Genomic DNA, 24,174 nt, shown 5'->3' with positions numbered 1-24,174 from the left:
TTGGTAATTTTCAAAGTGATTAATAGTAATATCTTTGTTACAAGAGCTGTTGCCTACCGGAGGCGTCCTGGACGCTGTCGCTCGCTAGGTATGAGTTATTTAGTTAGCCAGAGCGACGTTCCCGACTGTTTCGCTTTAATAATTTTAGCTGTTTAGCGTTACATAGGATTTCTTTATATGATGCTTTTAGTATTGTTTGTCTTGGCGAAGGATTCGCCGATTCTGGCCTACGCTAGACCGTGTAGCCTAGTCGTTTGGCCCTAGTACTTTCCTGCATGATATTCAGATTTCCGAGTGTTTTAAAATTTTTTGAAGCTTTAGGCAGTTTTATACATTTAAGATTATATTGATTTCTTCCAAGATAGTATACGAGTGAGTTTCGGTGATTTAGGTAATCGATTCTCTTGGCGCCTAGGCTAAGTTGCCTATGGGGCCTTAGTATACTTTCTCACACTCCCCGGTTGCTCTCTTCTCTTCGGAGAAGGTGTGCAATCCCTTTCCCTCTGTTTAAGCCTTGGGCTTAACCCTAGTGGTTTATCTGAATTAACTTTCGATACAACTATATTAGGGTGTTACTGTTCCTTCCTGTTTCCAGTAAGTCTGGTTTCAGAGAGGGGGCAGAACATCAGAGTTCTTAGTCTCAGTCTGTTATGTCTGGCTTGTGGTTGAGACTCCCTTGCTAGACTGACACAGACATAGGAAGCTTAGCCTCCTTAGGTCACTTTCGAAGGTTTCTGTACGAGATGATTCCTTCTTCTTGTGATCTAGCAGACTAGTCCAGTGTTGCTGTTCTCGGTGTCGAGGATAGGATGCTTTTTCTGGGAATAGCAACACCTTCCTTGCTTTGGTCCTGCGGGGATTGGCAAGTATTGCTGGCCTCCCTCCTCGGATCTCCCTTAGGCTAAGATGAATTTTCTTGGCTGCGGGTGATTCATTACTAAAGCAAGGTTGGTAGGACCCTCTTCATCCTTTACCCCTCTTTCCTCTGTAATGGCCTAGCCATTACATTACTGTCCGTCATTATACATCTGTACCTAGCATAGGTTAGGATGTGGAGTTGACTTAGTCCCTTGCCGGCCGGCAGAGTGTGCCGGCCGGCAGAGTGTGCCGGCCGGCAAAGGTCTTCTGCTTTGAGTGCTCCCCGGACCTCTCTTGGTCCCTCATCCATGTTTGTCTGTAGAGCCAGATGGCATTGGTCAGGAAGCCTGAAATTATTCTCCCCTTCCTTATGTGCACTCTTTCGGGTTGCCGGGCTATGAGGTAGTACAGTCTCTTATCCCGGCATCCATTCTGTTTCTTCTAGTGTTGTACCCTAGCCGGCTGCCGGCCTAAGTGGCCGGCAGCCGGGCAGTCGGAGTTCTCTGGTTCTTTTGCTACCGGCCGGCATCGGTTGTATACCTTTGCCGGCCGGCTATTATCACGCCCTTGTCTGCCGGTCGCTACGAGTGGTGGCCGGCAGCCGGGTGCTACCTTGTGTAGTTGCCGGCCGGCACTTGCAGGTGCCGGCCGGCACATGCATTTGAACCAGCGTTCTGCCGCCTTATAGCTCTTAAGTAGTATACTTTAGATCTAGTTAAGATGTGTGCCGGCCGGCACATTATCTTCTATACTGTAACCAGTATTCTTCAGTATAGTATATACTTTAGGGAGAAAACTATAGTATAGTATTGTTACAACACTGTGTTTTCTAACACTCCTGTGTTATCTTGCACAGCCCTTTGGTGTTGCCTTACAGATAAAGAAAGTGAGTTCTTTCTTGTCTACTATCCGGTATTTTAAAATCATCCTTTAGGTGTGAGCTAAACCTGTTTCCTCTGGAAATTTTTCATTGGTTGCTCTAAGATAGATTAACCATACGATTTTATTATCTGGAAGGTTGCAGCAATTGACTGTGCGGGAAACACAAGTGTGTGTCTTTCCTTTCTGTTTTATTATGAAGCTATGTATATCCAGTGATACGTAGTTCACTTGATACTCATGGAAATTTCTTCTCTTTAAAGGAGGACCATCCGAAGTGGGGAAGCGTCTTCTGCAACGTCCGCAGCAAGAACTTCTGCGGACATGATTTGTGTAGGAGGCACGCAGCATGCGCTGTCTCCAAAGGTGATCTCCGGTATTGGGACCCTCAGGTATGTACCGTGTGCACAAACCTGATTGCTGAGGCTTTTGATTCCTCTAGGACGGCGGAGTCAAGGGATGGAGCAAGGGAGAAGCTTCGTGCCTGGGTAAGGGGTTTCCAGAAGAACACCTCTGGGCCCTATCTTCCAAGTGAGAAGATGAGGGCTTACCTTTTCCCCAGAGCGTCAGCTGAGGCAGTGATTCCCCAGCCTCAAGCGGAGATACCGGTAGTTCAGATCCCTGTGGATGCTGAAGTCGCGGTCGCCCTGCAGGACATCCAGTTGGACGACAGGATGTCGGAGGTGTCCGAGTGTCTGGAAGAGGACCTTCTGCCAGAAGACCAGGATGAAGATCAGGCTCCAGACATTGAAGAGGAAGAGGACGACGAGGTGTCGGCTACTCCGGTTCAGGCCTCTGAACCTATTCCCTCAACATCGTCCGCTCTCCCAGAAGAGCTGGGAAAGACCCTTTCCTCCATTGTTGGAATGATCCAACAGATGCAGAGGGAGAATAATGAGAAGGCGGCTGCAATGGAGCTGGAGATGCGGAGACTTGCAGCATCACGTGGGCCCCAGAAGAGGCTCAGCGTGAAAGACCTTCCCTTGTGCTCTGATGCTAACCCTTGGAGGTATGCTGAGCACATGCCGATGACGACTGGAAAGATCGTCATGTCGGAGAAGTTGGGCTCAGTTCCCCTTGAGGAGGTGGAATTCTGGCCCAGCAAGGGGTCGTATCCGGACTGTTATGTCCGTCTGAGGAAGGAACCAGCTTCAAAGGAGGAGACAGAGCCGAAAGAGGTCATAGTTATGGACCATGCTAAGGCTCAAGCTTTGCTATCGTGCTCGATGAAAGAGAGGGGCTTCACAAACTCAAAGGTTCCTGCTTTGAGTAAGAAGCACCCTACCTTTGTGTCCTCTCCTGCTAGAGCCTTCCCCTTTATGCAGAAAGGGTTTGCGGCTGTGCTGAAAGCAGTTGAGGCTGGCAAGCCATGCCCCTCCTTGGAGGAGTATAAACCTTTGTCTCTGGCCCTACCCATGGACCACAAGGACTGGAAGGACGTCCATCTTACCTTCTCAGTCGGGAAGTTGGAGGCTGACATTGCCGGAAGTCAGTTCGGTGAGAACCTCCCCAAGCTGTCTGACTTTCTTTTGCGAAGGGAGCTCGAGACGAAAGAAAGACTGGCTGTTTCAATGTCTCTTCAAACCACTCTTGAGACAATGGCAAGTGACCCCAAGGTTCATGAGATGTTCATGGTAGTGGCTAAGACTCATCTGGCCACATTGACGAAGGACCTTTACAGCTTCGTCAAGGCGAGGAGAGCTTGTAGGGAGTTCGTGTTCGCCTCGGCTGCGGTGAGGCACGAGCCAAGGAAACTAATCTCCTCCAACATTTGGGGCAAAGACCTTTTCCCTAGCGAATCGGTCAAGGAGGTTGTAGATAAGGCTGCCACGGAGAATAGAAACCTTCTCCAGAAGTGGGGCCTATCTCTCAAGAGAGTCTTCCCCGGATGAGGGTCCCCAACCAAAGAGGAAGACTAAGAAGACTATGCTACCCTCTCGGCCAGCCAAGCCATTCAGACAGCAACAGCAGCAGCAATTGCCTATACCTTCAGTGCCCCAGATGGTGGCACATACCCCGACCACATTCCAGTGGGTACCCCAAGCCGTGTCAATGCAGTCCCCGGCATTTAACCCAACGTTCGAAGGGCAGTCAACTACCTTTCGAGCAAAGCCTAGAGGAGCAGCCAGAGGCTCGTCTAGGCGCCCCTCAAGGGGGAGGGGATTCAGGGGTGGTCGCGGTCAGGGAGGCAAGACCTCAGGACAGCAGTCAAAGTGAGGTGATACCGGTAGGAGGGAGACTTCAGAATTTTCGGGATCGGTGGACCTTCGATCCCTGGGCCCACAGCCTACTCAAGAATGGACTGGGTTGGAGCTGGTACAGCACTCCACCCCCGTGCCCTCGATTTTTCCAACACTCCACCCCCGTTCTGGAGGAGTACATTCAAGAACTGTTGGAGAAAAAAGTGATCCGAAGGGTAAAGTCCATCAAATTCCAAGGGAGGCTGTTTTGTGTTCCCAAGAAGGACTCAGAAAAACTCAGAGTCATTCTGGACTTGTCGCCACTCAACAAGTTCATAGTGAACTGCAAGTTCAAGATGCTAACACTGCAACACATAAGGACCTCACTGCCCAAGAGGGCATTTACCGTCTCCATAGATTTGTCAGACGCCTATTGGCACGTTCCAATCAATCGCCGACTCTCCCCCTACCTAGGGTTCAAGCTACATCGAAGACTCTACGCCTTCAAAGCCATGCCATTCGGGCTAAACATAGCCCCAAGGATCTTCACGAAGCTTGCGAGCGTAGCTCTCAAACAATTACGCCTAAAGGGAATCCAGGTGGTAGCCTACCTGGACGACTGGCTGGTGTGGGCAGCATCCAAGACGGAATGCTTGCAAGCTTCTCTGCAGGTGATCCAGTTCCTAGAGTATCTAGGCTTCAAGATCAACAGAAAAAAGTCTCGACTTTCTCCATCTCAAAAGTTCCAGTGGTTGGGAATCCACTGGGACCTAGTGTCACACCGATTCTCCATCCCGGCGAAGAAGAGGAAGGAGATAGCTGGTTCTGTCAAGAGACTTCTGGATTCCGAAAGGATATCAAGACGCGAACAGGAGAGAGTGCTGGGTTCTCTCCAGTTTGCTTCAGTAACAGACCCGGTGCTAAGAGCACAGCTAAAGGATGCAACCGGAGTTTGGAGAAGTTATGCATCAAACGCGCGAAGAGATCTGAGAAGACCAGTTCCGCTTCGTCTACGTACTCTTCTCAGGCCTTGGTCCCAAGCCAGACAACTAAAGAAGTCGGTACTTCTTCAGCCACCTCGTTGACTATTCACACAGACGCCTCGAAGGAGGGGTGGGGAGGTCATTCTCATCGGAAGAAGGCCCAAGGGACTTGGTCCAATCTATTCAAGACATTTCACATAAACTTTCTGGAAGCTATGGCAGTACTCCTTACTGTGAAGAAAGTCTTCCCGCGTCGCTCGACCCACATAAAGTTGGTGCTGGACAGCGAGGTGATTGTGAGATGCTTGAATCGACAAGGATCGAGGTCAACACCTCTCAACCAGGTGATGTTGGCCATCTTTCGACTGGCGGAAAAGAAGAAGTGGTACCTGTCGGCAGTTCACCTTCAAGGAGTCCACAATGTGACAGCGGACGCTCTATCCAGGTTCACACCGATAAGAGTCGGAATGGTCCCTAGACGCAGGATCGTTCTCCTTCATCTTGAGTCAAGTCCCAGAACTGCAGATAGACCTCTTTGCGATGAAAGACAACAAGAAGTTACCCCTTTACGTGTCCCCGTACGAGGACCCCTTGGCGGAAGCAGTGGACGCGATGTCCCTCGACTGGAACAGATGGTCCAGGATTTACCTGTTCCCTCCTCACAACCTTCTGTTGAGGGTCCTCAACAAACTGAGATCCTTCAAGGGAGTAGCAGCAATAGTGGCTCACAAGTGGCCGAACAGCGTGTGGTTCCCTCTGGCATTGGAACTACGGCTGAAGTTTCTACCGTTACCAGATCCAGTTCTGACCCAGCGAGTCCAGAAGTCGACTGTCTGCACTTCATTACAGAAAACACGGACCCTGCAGCTCATGATTTTCTCTCCCTAGCGGTGAGAAAGCGTTTCGGGATTTCGAAAGACAGCATAGACTTCCTAGAGGAATATAAGTGCAAATCTACTAGAAGGCAATATGAGTCATCTTGGAGAAAATGGGTGGCCTTTGTCAAGGCGAAGAATCTGCAAGAGATCTCGACGGACTTCTGCTTATCTTTCTTCATCCACCTCCCTGGTCAAGAATTAGCAGCCAACACGATTTCAACGTGTAAATCTGCTTTGACAAGACCCATTTTATATGCCTTCCAGGTCGACCTCGCTAACGAGATTTTTAATAACATTCCGAAAGCCTGTGCTAGGCTCAGACCTTCAGCACCTCCAAATCCCATTTCATGGTCTTTAGATAAAGTTCTTCATTTCGCTTCACTGTTGAACAATGAGGAGTGTGCGTTAAAGGATTTGACCCAAAAAGTTATTTTCCTATTTGCACTCGCGTCCGGGGCCAGGGTTAGTGAGATTGTAGCCCTCTCGAGAGAGGAAGGTCGCGTTCAGTTCTTGGATGGGGGAGAGCTGAACCTGTTTCCGGATCCTACGTTTCTTGCCAAGAACGAGTTACCCACCAACAGGTGGGGTCCCAGTAGAATGCCTAAAGGTCTATCTTCGTAGAACTTCAGACTTCAGGGGTGGTCAACTATTCAGGGGAGAAACATCAGGCTCAAATTTATCACTGAAGCAACTCAGGGTGAAAATCACATATTTTATTCGCAGAGCGGATCCTGACAGTACACCCGCAGGTCACGATCCGAGGAAAGTTGCCTCATCCTTAAATTTCTTTAATTGTATGGATTTTGAACATCTTCGTTCATACACTGGCTGGAAGTCTTCCAGAGTGTTCTTTTGTCACTATGCAAAGCAAGTGGAGCAACTAAAGAGGTCTGTGGTAGCATTGGGTTGTGTCGTTAACCCTGCTGTTTAACTCTGCGAGGAACAGTGGATTTAATTGGGATGATTAATTCCGGGGTGAGTGTGTAGTTACAAACTGTTCTACAAACTAAGTGTGAGGGCACGGGGTTGCCCACGTTGACTGTTCCACTTTCAAAGGTGAACCTAGCATAAGTGCAGACATGTGTGCCGAGCGTTTCCAACGCTAATGTGACTGATTAGTAATACAGACTTTTACAATTTTGATACCTCGGTATGTTAAAAGTGGCGCTAATGTTTTTCTTTCAGATAAACAAGTTTCTGTTTACTATCATGCTTATGCTTATTTTTTGGTTATCCTCCTCTTATATATATATAATTGTTGTTAACCTGTTTTATTTATTGTTTGTCAATAAACTAGTTCTTGTGAACCTTGCGTCTCCTTCACCTGTGTCAATTTATTGATAATAATTGAGCATTACGTACTATGTATATTTATCTGGGATAATTATAATAGATTGTTCCTTTATGCAAGCGTTTTTTGCATTGGTTTATACTTTCCCTTGGCGGGAGGACTCCATGCCCTAAGGGGACGGTGGCGGATATGCAAGTTTCCTCCTACTCGGATATAAACCTTTGTCCAATACAGTATTGAACGGAGAACTGGTCGATATTTCATATTGACGCAGTGGTTCTTTACAAACTATGCTTTACATAATATAGGGTGAGACCACTATATTGGCTTGCCTGGTATTCATACATAGGTATATGTACTCTTCGAGACTTTTCCAGAGTCTAGTACGACTCTTCCCTGTAGGGGGCAGGAAGCACTAACATGGTTTATGGTTAGTTGAAAAGATGTATGACGGTAACATCTTAGGTCTCTAGGTCTAGTTGACCGGGGAAATACCTCCGGGGAGTACGGCACGTTTTGAGAATCCACAGATACAGTAATGCTCTGGTATACTTCCATCAGGACGACATGGCTTGAGCCCAAAAAACGGATTTTGAGCGAAGCGAAAAATCAATTTTTGGGTGAGATGGCCATGTCGTCCTGATGGACCCGCCCTTCCCTTTCTATGAAAGGGCTGTAGGTCCCCTCCCTACATACAGTATCTGTAGCACCTCGTGTATCGCTACAAGGAATACAGATGGCGCCCAGAGCGGCGCAACGCACGCTTACGAAACGGGAGAATAGAGATACCTTGCGAGCGGCTCTCCTTTTCTTTCTCGTTTTCGTTTTCTTGCCAATTGACCCCTTCGAAGTGTTATCTCTGTTCGGGGTGCAGATTGCCATGTGGCGTGTCAAGAATACATCCTCTGATATTTCGCGATATCCCTGGTTCTTTTATTAGGGATATTCGGTCCAGGAGTTAGAATTCTGGGTACCTTAAGGTAAATTCTCTGGGAATATCGCCGTAGTTGTAATATACCCAAGGAAGCTACCCTATAGGAACTTCCATCAGGACGACATGGCCATCTCACTCAAAAATAGATTTTACGCTTCGCTCAAAATCCGTTATATATCTATTTTGTGGAGTAAAGAACTTGCTATATGATTTATGTATCTAAATTATAATATATCATCTATTCTATCTCTATCTATCTCTATCTATGTATAACTTGTTCATTTATTTATCTGATAATTTATCTTTCGTATTTGTAAATGTTTTTCTTATATATTTATTATTATTATTATTACTATATTGATTAGTAATATAATTGTGTATTGTGAATTTTTTAAATTTTTTTTTTATCTTTTTACCTTTATTAGTTACTAATTCCATTTCTCTTCTTCTAGGTATGGTATCAAGATTGTATTGGCGTGTGATGCCGATACCCATTACATGTGTAGTGCGATTGCCTACTTGGGGAAGGACACTGTCCAGATACCAAGAGGATCGACGCTTGGAGAAGTTTTTACGTCTGATCTTGTGGCACCTTTTCAGAGGAGTGGCCGCACAGTGACGACGGATAACTTTTTCACGACGCTACCGCTCGCTTTGTCACTCTTGGATAAGGACATGCATTTGTGTGGCACCATTCGCCAAAAGCCTTATATTCCTAAGGAACTTATGGAGAAGGTGCTTCCCCCAAAGGACTCAGTGGCAGTGTTCAATTACGAACACAATCTAACTCTACAGTGTCAGCAAATTAGTAGGACTAAGAAGGTGATGCTGTTGAGTTCCCTGCATCATGATCCGTCTGAAGTCGAAAAAAGGAAGACCGACATTCAGATGTTTTATAATGCGACCAAGGGAGGTGTAGACACATTCGACCAGATGTGTTCTACATCTAGTTGTATTTGTAAGTCACGACGCTGGCCTCTGACTCTCTTTTACGGGATATTGAATATAATAATGGTAAATTCTTATATTCTCTATACGCGCTTGCCCTTCGCCAAGACAATGCTAAGGCGAACGTTCCTCAGAGATATCGCCTACGAGTTGTGTGCTCCCCAGGCAATACATCGGTATCTAACGTCACACAGTTTGTCGAAGGGACTTCGTCAAATCATGGTGGATACTTTCAAGATACCTGAGCAGGAACCACCAGGACCTCAAATTGCCGTTGGCCACATAACACTCTCGAAAAGGATTCGCTGTCACAGCTGCCCACCTACGGACGACCGCAAGACAAACACTGCGTGTCTCCGGTGCAAGAGTCCTGTTTGTCTGATCCACCAGAGTGTCCTCTGTCCAAACTGTAGCGTCTGTCCAAACTGTAACGCAGCGTTATTTGTAAGTTACAACATGAAAATTTTGTTTACTTCTTTTCTGATTGAATATCATCAAATTTTATAAGCTAAAATATTATATTGTTTTACAATTTTTTTTTTCGATTTTATTTCCCTTCTAAAATGTTTTTTTGGGTCAGAATTCTAATTTTATAGTCGTAAAATAATCGACAATCATCCAGCAACCCACCTTACAATTTTTATGCATATCCAAGAATAATTAGATTAGTAAATAACACCTTGAAATTGACATACCCTTCCTACATTTCAGGTGGCAGATTAGGGAGTCTGAGTCAGTGTGGTTGGCGGCCATTTTGTGGACACATCCGAAGCGTAAGTTGCCCTATCTAAATATATTCTTGTTCCCTATAGAATTTGTGATATTTTGGTATATTTTTACCTGCATAAATATCATATTATATATTAAATATGATATTTTCATTATAAAATAAATTTTTGAATATACTTACCCGGTGAATATATAAATAGCTGACGTCTCCGACGGCCCGACAGATTCCAAAAACTCGCGAGCGATCGCCATGAAGGTTGCGGGTGTGCCCACCAGCGCCGAATATCGGCCAGATACCGCATATACTTCTCAACCACTCCAGTTCTTCTCAGTCCGCTGGGTCTCTATCGGGGAGGAAGGGAGGGCCTTTAATATTATATATTCACCGGGTAAGTATATTCAAAAATTTATTTTATAATGAAAATATCATTTTTAAATATTAAACTTAGCCGGTGAATATATAAATAGCTGATTCACACCCATGGTGGTGGGTAGAGACCAGTATTAATACAATAAAGGCGTATATGCTCAAGAGTTTTTGACAAATATTTCATAAAAAACCAACTTAAGTATAGGTACCTGGTAAGGAAGCTGACTCTGATGATTACTCTGCCTCATTAGTCCGCTTTCCTCACGAAGCCCAGCCATCCTCTCAGGATGCTGAAAGACTCCCAGGAGCTGTTATATCCAGGGCGAACATCCCTATAACAGGACCTCATCAAAACCCTTAATCTGGGCGCTCTCAAGAAACAACATTTGACCACCCGCCAAACCAAAAAGATTGCGAAAGACTTCCTAGTCTTCCGTACAACCCAAGACAAGATTAAAAACATTTCAAGAGAAGATTAAAAGGATATTGGGATTAAGGGAATGTAGTGGTAGAACCCTCACCCACTACTGCACTCGCTGCAACGAATGGACCCAGTGTGTAGCAGTCCTCATAAAGAGTCTGGACGTCTTTTAAGTAAAATGAAGCGAACACTGACTTGCTCCTCCAAAAGGTCGCGTCCATAATACTTCGAAGGGATCTATTTTGCTTAAAAGCCACCGAAGTCGCTATTGCTCTCACTTCGTGAGTCTTGACCTTAAGCAAACTACGATCCTTCTCACTTAAATGAGAATGTGCCTCCCGGATTAAAAGTCTAACAAAGTAAGATAACGCATTCTTAGACATGGGCAATGAGGGCTTCTTAACGGAGCACCATAAAGCCTCAGAACAACCTCGTATTGGTTTAGTTCTAGACAAGTAAAGCTTAAGAGCTCTAACGGGGCACAGCCCTCTTTCAACTTCATTACCTAAGATCTCTGAAAGACTAGGTATTTCAAAAGATTTAGGCCAAGGACGAGACGGAAGTTCGTTCTTGGCCAAAAAACCAAGTTGAAGAGAACATATAGCTTTATTCGTCGAGAAGCCGATGTTCTTACTAAAAGCATGAATCTCACTGACCCTTTTAGCCGAAGCCAAGCTCACCAAAAAAAGTGTCTTGAGGCTAAGATCCTTCAGGGAGGCTGAATTTAAAGGCTCAAACCTGTCTGACATTAGGAACTGTAGGACCACGTCTAAGTTCCAAGCAGGAGTTGAAATACGACGCTCCTTAGAAGTCTCGAAAGACTTAAGGAGGTCTTGGAGATCTTTGTTATTAGAAAGATCCAAGCCTCTATGCCTGAAAACAGAAGCCAACATGCTTCTGTAGCCTTTAATGGTGGAAGCAGAGAGGGAGCGACCGTTTCTCAGATACAGGAGAAAATCCGCAATCTGCGTTACAGAGGTACTGGAGGAGGAAATAGAAGAGGACTTGCACCAATCTCTAAATACCTCCCACTTCGACTGGTAGACCTTGATTGTAGAAGATCTCCTAGCCCTCGCGATTGCTCTGGCTGCCTCCTTCGAAAATCCTCGAGCTCTTGAGAGTCTTTCGATAGTCTGAAGGCAGTCAGACGAAGCGCGGGGAGGCTTTGATGAAGTCTCTTTACGTGAGGCTGCCGTAAGAGATCCATCCGTAAAGGCAGACTCCTTGGAACGTCTACCAGCCATAGAAGTACCTCTGTGAACCACTCTCTCGCGGGCCAGAGGGGAGCAACCAACGTCAACCTTGTCCCTTCGTGAGAGGCGAACTTCTGCAACACCTTGTTGAGGATCTTGAACGGTGGAAATGCGTAAGCGTCCAGGTGAGACCAGTCCAACAGAAAGGCATCTATGTGGACCGCCTCTGGATCTGGATCTGGAGAGCAATAAGTCGGGAGCCTTTTGGTCAGCGAGGTCGCAAAGAGATCGATGGTGGGTTGACCCCAAGTCATCCAAAGACTCTTGCACTCATCCTTGTGGAGGGTCCACTCTGTAGGGATCACCTGACCTCTCCGACTGAGACAGTCCGCCAAGACGTTCAACTTCCCTTGGACGAACCTCGTCAAAAGTGAGATGTTTCGATCTTTTGACCAGATGAGGAGGTCCCTTGCGATGACGAAAAGAGCGTGGGAGTGAGTGCCTCCTTGCTTGGAGATGTAAGCCAAGGCCGTGGTATCGTCCGCATTCACTTCTACCACCTTGTTTCGTTCGAAGCAGACTCTCGAAACTCGTCAGTGCTAAATGGACTGCCAACAGCTCCTTGCAGTTGATGTGAAGGCTCCTCTGGTCTGCCGTCCAAAGACCCGAGCATTCCAGACTGTCCAGAGTCGCCCCCCAACCCAAATCCGAAGCGTCTGAAAATAACACATGGTTTGGGTTCTTGACTGCCAGAGACAGACCTTCTCGAAGTCTTATATTGCTGTCCCACCAGTCCAGGCAAGTCTTGACGGGTTCGGAGATCGGGATCGAGACCGCCTCCAAAGTTTTCTCCTTGTTCCAATGGGAGTCTAAATGGAACTGGAGAGGGCGTAGGTGAAGTCTCCCTAGAGAGATAAACTGTTCCAGGAATGAAAGCGTCCCTAGGAGGCTCATCCAGCTTCTCACAGAGCAATGGTCTTTCTCTAGCATGAGACGGATTTTGAGCAAAGCTTGCTCTATCCTGTTGGCAGACGGAAAAGCCCGAAAAGCTAGACTCTGTATCTCCATCCCCAAATAGAGAATCGTTTGGGAGGGAGTCAGCTGAGACTTCTCTATGTTCACCAATAGGCTCAACTCCTTCGCAAGATCCAACGTCCACTGTAAGTCCTGCAGACAGCGATGACGGGACGACGCTCTGAGTAACCAGTCGTCCAGGTACAGGGAGGCTCTGATCCCCGACAAATGTAGGAATTTTGCTACATTTCTCATGAGCCTCGTAAAAACAAGAGGAGCAGGGCTGAGGCCGAAGCACAGTGCTCGGAATTGGTACACCACATTCCTGTATACAAACCTTAGATACAGCTGAGAATCTGGGTGTACAGGAATGTGGAAGTACGCATCCTGCAAGTCGAGAGAGACCATCCAGTCTCCCTCTCTGACTGCTGCTAGAACGGATTTGGTGGTCTCCATCGTAAACTTTGTTTTGACAACAAACACGTTGAGAGCACTGACATCCAGCACCAGCCTCCAACCTCCTGTATGCTTTGGAACTAGGAAGAAACGGTTGTAAAACCCCGGTGATTGAAGGTCCAAGACTTTCACCACCGCCCCCTTCTCTAACAACTGAGACACCTGCAGATGTAATGCCTGTCTCTTCGACTCCTCTCGATACCTGGGAGAGAGGTCTATCGGATCTTTTACTAGAGGAGGTCTCCGTACAAAAGGGATTTTGTAACCCTCCTTTAGCAACAAAACAGACTCCCGGTCTGCACCCCTCTTCTCCCAGGCCTGCCAGAAGTTGGTCAATCTGGCCCCTACTGCTGTCTGAGGACGTGGGCAGTCAGACTCTGCCACGGGAGGACTTAGATCCTCTCCTCTTACCTCTCTTACTATCGGTACGAGAGCCTCCCTTACTCTGCCACGAAAGGGCGGGATAAACCTTGTCGCTGGAGTATCAAATTTAGGTCTGTTGACATAAGAGGACGAAGGTACAGCCTTACGCGCAGACGTGGCCATCAAATCATGTGTATCCTTCTGCACTAGAGACGCTGCGATATCCTTAATCAGCTGCTGCGGGAACAGGGCAGAAGACAATGGCGCAAAGAGTAGTTCTGACCTTTGACAAGGAGTGACACCTGCAGACAGGAAAGAACAAAGTGTCTCTCTCTTCTTAAGAACTCCTGCTGGAAAAGTAGCAGCGAGTTCATTAGAGCCATCTCGGATAGCCTTGTCCATGCAGGATATAATTTGCACAGAGACATCACGGTCTGCTGAGGAGATCTTCCTACTCAAGGCTCCCAGCGACCAATCCAAAAAGTTGAAAACTTCTAAGGCCCAATAAACTCCTTTGAGGAGATGATCTAGGTCTGAAGAGGACCAGCAAACCTTCGAGCGTCTCATGGCCAAACGACGAGGAGTCTACGAGGCTTGAGAAGTTTCCCTGGGCAGAGGCAGGTACTCCCAAGCCGAGAACTTCTCCCGTGTCATACCAGACGCTCGCGCGAGAAGCCAGTTTAAAAGAGGGAAAAGCATAAGCTGACTTCCCCAAACTCCTCCTGGTCATTAACCAGTCGCCTAATAAACGCAAAGCTCTCTTAGAAGAGCGAGAGAGCACTAACTTTGTGAACGACGGAGTCGAAGCAGCTAGGCCCAGCGTGAACTCTGATGGTGGCGAACGAGGAGCAGCAGACACAAAATGATCAGGAAAAAGTTCCTTAAAAATAAGCATGATCATCTTAAAATCTAGAGAGGGCTGAGCAACTTTGGGCTCCTCTCCATCCGAAAAAGTCCCCAAAGGAATATCAGTTGGAAGGGGATCAACGACTTCCTCATCCGACGGAACTTCGTCCGACAACTGCCGAGTCTCGCGATATGGAGAGACATGCCGAGGAGGCAACGCTTGACAGGCTATGTCAACATGCGACGGAGCAGCAGCAACAGCTGAGGAAACGACGTCACGCCGCGGCTGCAAAGACTGAAAGTCTTGTGACTGACAAACAACAACAGCCTGAGTTGATTGCCGTTCGACATCACGTCGAGACTGCATTGACTGCAGGGTCTGAGCAGGAAAAACAACATCTGACTGCGGTGACAGACGTTCAACGTCACATCGGGGCAACGGAGTCGGTCGACGAACGTCAGTGCGGGGCTGCGGTGACAGCTGCTGAACGTCAGCTCGAGACTGCGGCAAAGGGGGTTCCACGTCACGTGACTGACGTGAATGACGAGGAACACGATCAGAATCGCGTTTAAAAGCACTAGAAACGTTAGCGCTAACATCATAAGGACGAGAAAACACTCGTTTAGGCGGCTGAAGGCCAGAGTCACGCTTATCGTACTGGCGAACCGCAAGCAAAGGATCTTTGCGAACCTGTTCATGCTCGTAATCTTCCATTAAGGAGGAAAGTTTAGACTGCATGTCCCGCAGGACAACCCACTTCGGGTCAACGGGAGTCGGAACGGGCCGTGACGTCGGTAACGTCTGTGCATGCAAATCATCGCACCTACCGAGACCCTCGGACTCCGTGTTACGTTTTCGCTTAACAGGAGAACAGCCATCCGATGACTGTAAGTGGTCAGAGCTGCCCCAATGGCTACAGCCAGGACGCTGGACCTGTCCTGAAGGGACTGACTTGCGCTTTAAGGGTCTAGAAACCTTACGCCAAGGTTTCTAATGCGACAAGTCGTCGGAAGACGAGGAGAACTTAGTCTCCCCCGTCTTATGGTAAGGACGTTCTTGATGAGAAACGTCTGATACCAAAGAGGGAACGTCTGTACGTCGGTTTACACCTCTCGCTCCCTTAAGTCCTACGACATTCCTTCTCCCTGGTGCAGGGGAGCCTGAAAGAGGTCTCGGACTAGGGGAGCGACAAGCACGAACAGACGAACCCTCGGTCGCAACACTAAACACATTTTGCACACTTTCCACTTTACCACTTTGATTTTCTACTTTACCACTTTGACACTTTAACAACTTAACATCGGACATAAGCTGGTTCCTGTCCGAGGCTAAGGTTTCAACCTTCTCACCTAATGCTTGAATAGATAAAAACATATCGTGCATTGAAGGTTCCTGAGTGCTAATAGGGGGTTCAGAAACTACCACTACAGGGGAAGGATTAGGTTCAGGGGCATGGGAGGAGGAAAATTCTAAAGATCTAGATGAACTTCTCCTCACCCTATCTCTTTCGAGCTTACGAGTATACTTTTCATACTCTAACCACTCGAATTCCGACAAAACCACGCACTCCTCACACCGATCTCCTAATTGGCAGGATTTACCCCGGCAATTAGATTAAACAGTATGATTGTCGATAGAGGCTTTCGGAAGACGTTTGTTACAATCTCTCGCTCATTTGCGATATACAGGAGAAGGGTCAGCCATTATGAACAACCAGAGAAAATCCAAAGTAAAGCCAAGATCATCAACAAAAAAACAAAAGCAAAAAAGGTTTCAAGAGTTTTATTGAAGAAACACACCAACACAGCGAAAGCCAATAAACCCAAAACAAAGTACTTCACCAATTCGGTAGAAAACTCGAGGTCTAGAGCGAGCAGAACCAATGTTGTCGGTGACACCGACAGAGAAGAACTGGAGTGGTTGAGAAGTATATGCGGTATCTGGCCGATAGTCGGCGCTGGTGGGCACACCCGCAACCTTCATGGCGATCGCTCGCGAGCTTTTGGAATCTGTCGGGCCGTCGGAGACGTCAGCTATTTATATATTCACCGGCTAAGTTTAATATTTAAAAATATGTATTTTTTTACGAAATTTCTAAGTACTCAAAAAATGACCTTTAGATATGGCCCCTGATATAAATGTAATTTACAAAATAATGAAGATCTTTTTACATATTTCTATTTTAGGATAACATATGTTTATTCCCTAAAAAAATTAGCCACTTCCTATTTCATTTGGGTACCCCAAAAAATTCATGAAATTTGGACAAATTGTTTTGGCCAAAAAAAGTTACCCTTTTTTTCTCATTTCAGATCTTCACCTCCATGGGTCCGACTTCATCCAAAATATATCAAGATGTGTCCTAAACATTCCAGAATCAATTCCTAAAAGGATTTGTGTATATATGAATAAATTTTTATTTTTTATGAATTTTTATGTAAGGTCTTTTTTTCTACTTATTTTTTTAAAATATTCATAATAAATAGTTTTTCTGCAGATGAGTAGTATTTATCTTTACAGTAGTTTTAAGCATTCATTGAATTCTTTTTTGCCAAAAAAAAAAGGAGCTTACCGCAAAAACAGATTTTTCAAGAATTTTTTTTCCGTCGGGGTCGCGCGCCACCGAGTATACCCTTAAAGGGGTGTCCGAGGAGCGTACCTATCCAGGGTTAAAACCTTCACCAGAGCTCCCTTCTCTAAAAAGAGGTACACCTGTGAGTGCAAAGCTTGTCTTCTTACTTCCTCTTGGTATCTGGGAGAAATCTATTGGCTTTAGGACAATAGTAGGTTTCTTTACAAAAGGTATTTTGCACTCCTCCTTCAACAAGAGGACAGACCATTAGTCTGCTCCTCTTCTCTCCCAGGCCTGCCAGAAGTTCTTCAATCAGGACCCTACTGCTGTCGGAAGTTGTGGGCAGTCAGATTCTGCCACGACTCGATCTGGCTCCCCTCCTTCTACCTCGTCTTCCATCAGAACGAGAGTTGCCTCTGTTGGAGGCTCTACCACGAAAGGGAGGAATAAACCTAGAAGCAGGAGTATCCAACTTCGGTTTGTTGCTCGAAAACGACGACGGCAATACCTTGCGAGCCATTTTGGAAACAAGATCGTGAGTGTCCTTTAAAGCAAAGGACGAAGCTATGTCCTTCACAAGATCTTGGGGAAAAAGTGAACGAGAGAGTGGAGCATAAAGAAGTTCCGACTTCTGACAAGGAGTGACTCCTGTAGCTAAGAAGGAGCACAATGACACTCTCTTCTTCAGCACATCCGCAGTAAAAAGTGCAGCAAGTTCATTGGATCCGTCTCTTACTGCTTTGTCCATACAGGACATAATCTGAACAACAGATTCATTATTAAAAGAAGACACTTTCTTGCTCAGGGCTCCCAATGACCAGTCAAGAAAACTGAAGACTTCAAAGGCACAGAAGACTCCCTTGAGCAGATGGTCCAGTTCTGATGTAGTCCATAATACTTTAGAGCGTCTCATGGCTAGATGACGAGGAGAGTCTACCAGGCTTGAGAAGTCTCCCTGGGCAGAGGCAGGTACTCCCAAGCCGAGAACTTCTCCTGTGTCATACCAGACGCTCGAACGAGAAGCAAGTTTAGATGGAGGGAAAGCAAAGGTAGACTTGCCAAGACTTCTTTTGAATTGAATTGAATATGGGATTTAGGCATTAAGCCAAGCACTGGGGCATCAAAGGCCATTCAGCGCTATATAACTAAAATCATTCAATCATATCTGTACACTCACACCATTTAGTATCATTTTAACCTTTAATACAAATCGTAACACTTTCATACAATAAAATCTAGATGTGAAATAAATAGGGATTAAAAGGGTAAAATAAATAAATAAATTAATAAAATCAATTATAGCTCGTAATATAACCCAATACTTTGTATAAATTTTCTCAAGTTCAGGGTATTACAGTTTTCCCCCAGTATATCTCTTAACGGTTTGTCCTGGAGTAAATGTGTCCTCCTCTGGAGATTAAAAACAGGACAATCGACTAAAATATGTTTAACATCCATTGTCACTTGACAGGTATTACAAAGAGGGACCTGTCTCCCTTCCCCACTCTTCATTAAATAATTGTGCGTTGCATGTGTATGGCCAATACGCAGCCTAGTTATAATAATGGTATCCCTTCTACTTGTAGAATTACAAGATGACCATTTATCCACCAATGGGTGGATTTGTTTCAATTTTGTATTGGTGGTCAGTTCAGACCATCGAGCTTGCCACTTATTTTTACAGTAAAGATGAATCTCACTTTTAAGATCTTTGTAAGGAATAGTCAAGGGGGATGGATTACTTAGCCCTGAAGCTTCCTTTGCTGCCTTATCTACTTGTTCATTCCCATCCACCCCAACATGGGCAGGGACCCAACAGAAGTGAACACTGATACTCTTCCTAGATTGCAGAAGTACTAACCAGTCCTGCACCTCTTGTACTAGATGATGGCCTGGCATAATTTGTTTTAATGAGAGTAAAACACTATTGGAATCCGTAAAAATTGTATAAAAACTATTTTGGTTGCCATTTTTAAAAATATGTTGGACTGCGAGAATTATTGCGTACAGCTCAGCAGTAAAAATTGAACAAGAGTATGGGAGTTTCCTTCTAATAACAATATCCCCCACCACAGCTGCACTTCCAACTCCTGCAGCCGATTTGGAGCCATCTGTAAAAACATGTTTCCCATGATGTTGAGCAGCATGATTTAAAAACTCACTTTTCATTACCCTACTAGGTAAGGTATTTTTCCCTCCTGCCGTAAAACATACTTTAACAGGTGGATTACACCAAGGAGGAGACTTGGGATATCCTACCTCTGCTATATGTGCTGTTAACAAGCCTACTTCTCTAGCATCATTTTTCAGCTGTACTTCCAAAGGCTTAGGCACTCTAGATCTGTTAGGAGCCCGATCTAAAGGCGCCCTAACATATTTACAGTTAGGATTGTTTCTCACAGCAAGGGACCTAGCTAAAAACCTCAAACTCAACTCCTCTCTGCGAATGGAAAGGGGAGGTATGCCAGAATCAACATAGAGACTGTCAATGGGAGATGTTCTGTAAGCACCTGTGCAGATGCGAAGCCCAGCATTGTGAACAATATCAAGTTTTCCAAGTAAAGTCTTTGTAGCTGACCCATATATTTGGCATGCATAGTCTAACTTGCTCAGACACAAAGATGTATAAATTCTAAGCAAAGTTGTTCTATCAGCACCCCAATCAAAATGCGATATCACTTTCAGAATGTTCAGTGACTTCTTAACCCTGATAGATAGGTCATTTATATGGGGACCAAATGTCATTTTCTTGTCGAAAATGACTCCAAGAAACTTGACACTATCCTCATATGGCAAAATACAATCATTTAAGAAAAGGGTGGGGATCTCTTCCCTTTTACGAGTACGAGTAAAGCGAATGGCTTTGGTCTTCTGAGGAGAAAACATGAATCCGCGAGAATTTGCCCATGCGGAAGCAGCATTTATTGCAATTTGAAGATTTTGGCATGCTTGTAGTGCAGATGACCCACTACAATAAATTGCAAAGTCATCAACAAATAGTGATCCTTGTATGCCAGGAGGTATGTGACTGATGAGACTATTAATTGCAACAGCAAACAAGGTCACACTCAATACGCTGCCTTGGGGGACACCTTCTTCTTGCATGTAGGATGAAGATAGTTCTGACCCTACTCTCACTTTAATGGAGCGGTTTGATAAAAATTCTTCAATAAAAGAGAACATATGTCCTCCTATACCCCACGAGGCCAATTGCTTTAAAATACCACCCCTCCAGGTGGTGTCATATGCCTTTTCGAGGTCAAAAAAGACACCCACCACCTGGTTTTGGTTAGAAAAAGCATTTGAAATTTCCCTTGATAACATCAGCAAAGGGTCTAGAGTACTTCGGTTCTTCCTAAAACCAAACTGTCTGTTAGATAAAAGATTTTTTGATTCTAGATACCACACAAGTCTGTTGTTGATCATTCTCTCAAATAGTTTGCATATGCAACTGGTCAAGGATATGGGCCTATAACTAGATGGCAGTTCTGGGTCTTTACCAGACTTGTGGCCTGGAATTACAATTGAAGTATGCCAGGAATCAGGAGATGTATGGGAAGCCCATAGACCATTAAAGGTTTCTAATAAAAATTCCTTGGTATCCACTGGAAGATGTGATATCATTTCATACCGGATGCCATCCTCACCTGGGGCAGTTAAAGAAGAGCTGGAGATAGCATTTTGCATCTCCTCCATACTAAAAGGCAGGTTAAAAGCTTCAGTATTTGAAGAAGCAGGAGGAACAACAGATGTTGATGCTCTAATTTGTTGAAATGCTGGGGAATAGTTGTCAGCACTTGATACATGAGCAAAGTGCTTAGCAAGAACCTCTGCTACATCTTTGGGGTCAGATATATATCTATTATTTTCCCTTAATATTGGTAGAGGCTTAGGGACGAATTTACCTTGAAGTTTTCTAATCTTGTCCCATATTTCCTTTGAAGGAGTTTTGGTATTAATATTAGATATATATTTCTTCCAAGATGCTCTCTTTGCTTTTTTAAAAATTCTTTTTTGTTTGGCACAGGCTCTGAGATATGCTATTCTATCTGCTAAATAGTTTGTCCTCAAGTATCTTCTGAAGCAAGTTCGGGTCACTTTTCTTGCGTTGGCACATTCTTTACTCCACCAAGGAACTACAGAGCGATGAGGTAAACCGCATGTTTTAGGTATAAACTTGCTAGCATTATCATCAATAATATTTTCAAGATGTTGATAGGCATGCACTGGAGATGTAAATTCATCATATTCTTTATCAGGGTGTGAACACTTTTCATAAGCTGCCCAGTCTGCCTCATCTATCTTCCATTTTGGTGGACACTGAGAAGGAAGATTATGGACATAATTTAACATTATTGGCCAATGGTCACTGCCATGTAGGTGTTCATTTACTGACCAAAGGTAGTCCAATCGAATGGATGAGGAACAGATTGACAAATCAATGGCTATGTAGAGTTGTGGAATACATCATACCTAGTTGGAGAACCATCATTCATTAGTATTACATCATTGTTGTCGATTAATTCTTCAACAAGATTACCCCATCTATTGCACACATTTCCACCCCATAAAGTATGCTTTGCATTAAAATCACCCATTAAAATAAAAGGGGCAGGAAGCTGATTGATCAAGTCTTGGAGGTCAGAAAGTCTAAGCCTTCTTGGATTACCAGCATGATCTAAGAGGAAAAGTTCTAAGGATGGTTCAATATATAGCGAGCATAAAGTAATTTTTTTCCCGATATGAGTTCTAACTGCACATGCCTGTAGTGGTGTATTGAGTGGGATTGTTTCAAATTTTACAGATTTGTGAATAATAAAACCTGTACCACCTTGAGCTCTTGCAGCTTGCAAAGGAGGGGATCTACAAAAATGATAATTGAGTCCAGGATTAAATGGTTTGTCACTGATCTTGGTTTCCTGTAGGCAAATTACCTTCATGTCTGAGTCCCTGGTTAAAGTTTTTATTTGCTCAATGCTAGTACTTAGACCTCTGCAATTCCACTGGATGATAGACATTATCTTTTGTTATTATTTTTCTTTGTCTCATTTGTCTTTTGGGACTTTTCAGATGAAGCCATGTAAGGCCTGGAGATGGAAGGCTTTACTAGGCCACCACTCTTCTTTTCTTTCTTTCTAGGATCTTTATAAGAGTCAACCTTAGGATCATGAGCAGTAGGGCACTTACCTGACTTAGATGAAGGTGAGGATGATGGGGACCTTTTCCTCTTTGGAAGATCTTGTTTTCCAATCTCCATCAAATCAGGTAGAGATTCTGCCTGAGACAATACATTTAAGGTGGTGGAAGCCACATTGGCTTCCTTGGAGGATTGTGCTAGAACTTCAACAGTTCGAGCACTTAACCCAGAAGGCTGGGCTACTACCTCTAGGGGAGATGCTCCTATCGGTGACAATACTTTTGGTGTGTTGGACACCATATTGACCTCTTTGGAGGTTTGTGCTCTGGCTTTTATAGCCTGAGCACTTGACCCAGATGGCTGGGCTACTACCACTAAGGGAGATGCACCTGACGGGCCAGGTGCTGCCACTGGTCCCCCTGTGGTAGTAAGGGGTAGTGAATTATAATCTTTTGTTGGCATCTTAACTGCGCGAGCAAAATTAAGTTGCCGATTGAGTAAATGCTTTGCATAACCTACACTTATATGTTCAGCATTTGCTTTCAAGATTGCAGCTTCTTCATTCTTGTATTCTCTACATCTTTTATCATTTGGTTTATGATTATCTTTACAGTTTGCACAGGTTGTATCTCTGTTGCATTGGCCATGCTCTAACAAAGAACAGTTAATACAGATCTTCGTATTATTGCAGTACCGGGAAGGGTGACCGTACTTGAAACAATTAAAGCATTGTAAAGGCCTAGGTTTATATTCTCGAACACGTACTCTTTCATTCTCAATAATTATATGATCTGGTATAACAGGGGTTTCAAATGTTAAAACTACCATGCTTGTTTGAGGGATCTTGCTTACTTTCCAAACATTAGCAGGGCACATGTCCAGAATTTCTGGTTCTGAGAATTCATATAGATCTTTATCAAAAACTACTCCTTTACCATAGCTGAAGCTCATATGTGGTTTAATATCCTTAATAGGATCAATTTCTGCAATCTTCATGCCACAAAGCATGTGAGCTTGAGTATCTGATTTTGCATTAATCAAAACAGATTGCTTACCGTATCTACTAATATCCTTACTTTTAATTAAACCAACTTTTTTTTGTATAAATTTACTAATCTTATAATAGTTATAATTATCTATCTTCCCAGATGCAATTATCCATGTTGGGGGCTTGGGGGTTCTTACTTCTGGAAGTCTATGCTCTATTTCTTTTTCCATCCATTCTTCTGGTTTATATACCTCTAGGTGTCTTGGTGCTTTATCACATAAAGCCCCAGAAATCAAACAATTGTTAATTTTTATGCTCTCTAAATTTTTATTTGCTTCTAAAGCAATCTCAAAACTTGAAAATGATACCCAAGCTTCCCAAAAGCCTTTACTACCATTAAGCTCCATTAAAATTTCTTTGATTGCTCCAAATCTACAGAAGGCTTCATGAATTATGTCATAGCTACAACCAATTGGTATGTTTTTTAAGTGGAGAATTTTCAGATTTTTTGTTGGATCTGGTAATGAGGCAGAACCAGAGAGTAAAGTATTACGGTTATTACAAGCATCATTTTCCACCAGTGCCGATAAATTGTCTTTAACAACACTGGTCAAAGAAGTATTGTTGGAGGAATCCTTTTTATTGCCGAGGTTGTCAACAGAGCTTTCCCTATTTAAACAAGCAGAAGTCGTCAACGGTGTCTGGGGTTCGCCATTTGATCCAGGGGTACGGGGAATATTAAGTTTACTCATTAATTATTTTTTCAGGGGGAGGGAAGGGGTCATAATAACAATGAAAAAAAAAAAACAATGGAAAAAAATATAGTTTAAGGGAGAGAAAAAATTAAGACTGTCTGAAATTCCAAAGAAGACACCGTTAGCCTTTCCTGGAATTAATTTCTCCACCAATGACACCTGTGAAAGCTGCTTACCAAATGTCCACTCCCTACCCTACCACAAAGGGATGGTACCACTATGATTAGAGTGGCTCAAGTGTATGCCAAACCTGCTTGATGGGACTGAGAGCATTTCAAGAATACAATCATCCCCACTCTAATCATAGTGGCAGGCAAACCGGACAGAATGCCGAGAGTCCTATCTCTATAAAATTGCCAACCCCTGGAATCCGAAGGC

The sequence above is a fragment of the Palaemon carinicauda genome, chromosome 43 (assembly GCF_036898095.1).
Source record: "Palaemon carinicauda isolate YSFRI2023 chromosome 43, ASM3689809v2, whole genome shotgun sequence".
NCBI classification, from domain to species: domain Eukaryota; kingdom Metazoa; phylum Arthropoda; class Malacostraca; order Decapoda; family Palaemonidae; genus Palaemon; species Palaemon carinicauda.
Note: the sequence above shows the minus strand (reverse complement) of the source record.